This window comes from Aptenodytes forsteri, unplaced genomic scaffold (genome assembly GCF_000699145.1).
Source record: "Aptenodytes forsteri isolate BGI_AS27 unplaced genomic scaffold, ASM69914v1 Scaffold100, whole genome shotgun sequence".
Classification (NCBI taxonomy): domain Eukaryota; kingdom Metazoa; phylum Chordata; class Aves; order Sphenisciformes; family Spheniscidae; genus Aptenodytes; species Aptenodytes forsteri.
Window position 1 is genome coordinate 3727589 of NW_008796216.1, and position 1798 is coordinate 3729386.

General features: G+C 39.4%; 1 protein-coding gene across 1 annotated transcript in view; it reads left to right on the forward strand.

Moving 5' to 3' along the window:
• The window catches only part of CSMD1 (CUB and Sushi multiple domains 1), a 1345565-nt gene that overhangs the window by 1309610 nt on the left and 34157 nt on the right, over nucleotides 1-1798 (forward strand).

A 1798-nucleotide genomic window follows, 5' to 3' on the forward strand; every position in this document is an offset into this window, starting at 1 on the left:
GTGCACCTCCAGCCTTCTCAGTCGGTAGAGCATGGGAAGCTGAAAAGTCCTTGGCTAGTGTAAGCATTACCTAGCAACAACTAAAACATCGGCGCGTTATCAACTTTGTTCTCATCCTAAATCCAAAACACTGTACTAGCTACTAGAAAGGAATTAACTCTATCCCTGCCGAAACCAGGACAGAATGCATGATGGTATAAATATGATCTCAGGGTTTGTTGTCACCTGGGACCTGTTGCAGTGATGGACATTTGTATCTTCGGAGTTAAGTGATAGTTGAGATTTTTGTTTAAGATGACTTACACTCATTTTTCAGTAATGGATATATAGTCATCTACATTACTAAATAAAAAAGGGTCTGGACCTTCATAATACTATAACTGCCTTTGTCTATACCCTTTGACTATAACCTTGCATGGCTCCAGTTTAAACTTTCTCCAAGATAAAACTAGGTGTGTCCAAGAAAAAAAATCTGGTCATTCATCTAGAATAACTTCTTCAACAAAGTCCCAAAGCAAAGTGGGACATCACCAGAATTTTAGAATCATAGATCCTTCTGCCCTGAACAATTCCTGCAGTCTTTGCATTCACAAGCCAAAGTATGTGCCACATATCTGCTTCATACTGTAAACATGCCACAGTGGTAGCCTAGATCACAGCCTTCACATTATTTCACACATTTTAAGCAGACAAAAATGTCTGTGAAATAGTAATGTCTTGGAGTAAGGGGAAGCAGATGGCATCCAGAGGCCACATCCATACTGCCAATTGAACAGTGCCAGGGCATAGGTCATCGATGCTAGTACTTGATCACCTAGACCATTATGCTCTTAGAATTGTCCCCAGAATGGTTTTCGCCCATCCCAACTAACACTCCATCAAACAATGCACAAATACTTTGCAAGCTAGTGTGTGCTGAAGATCATTCTCAACAGCTACTTTGGATGCAGCCACCCCATTTTGGAGAGTGAGTTTAACAGTATAGATGCAGACAGAATAAAGCAGCTGGCTTCAAGACACTCACACTGTTTACAAGCATGCATTTAGACAAGGAAATCTAGGTCCAAATGCTGTAGGGCAAGGTGACAAGGACAATCTATTCTAGAAGAAGCTAGTACTAAGCAAAGTGGATACAACTGAAGCCCACAAGTTAGCCTTGAATTCAGGAACTGTGTCTTGGTCTCCTTTTATGAGGAACCATGATTGTATCCAAAGTGTCTGTCTCAAACTTGCTATACTGAAAACCTTATGCCACACACATAACCGTTTAGATTATTTTAGAAAATTTTCATTTCTAAAATAAGAGTTTGAGTTTTCTCAATGTTTTGCTATTGTTATTCCTTTGTTCAAGATTTTGTCCTTCATCTGAGAGGTGTGCCTATGACGAAAAACCTATGTAAGAAGATATAGACTTCAACCTATGGAATTACTTATGCATATTTCAAAAAAAACCAAACAAACTATAGTTTTAATAGAAATTCAGTCTAGATGTATAACTTAAAAATGGAGAACAAAGGATAATGTTGCTATGAACCACAATTTAGACACAGAGGGATTTAGGAGAGATACAATTTTATGTCAAAATTTATAATAAATTGTTGACACTGATACCATACTTCCTTGACCATCTTGGGTAGCGTTTCCTGTAGCAGCCGCTTTATCTGATAAGGCAGTTGACTGGTTCATCAGACCTGTGAGGACAAGTTTGAGAGGTCTGTTTTGCAGCACCTTATGAGGAGCGGCTGAGGGAACTGGGGTTGTTTAGTCTGGAGAAGAGGAGGCTGAGGGGAGACCTCAT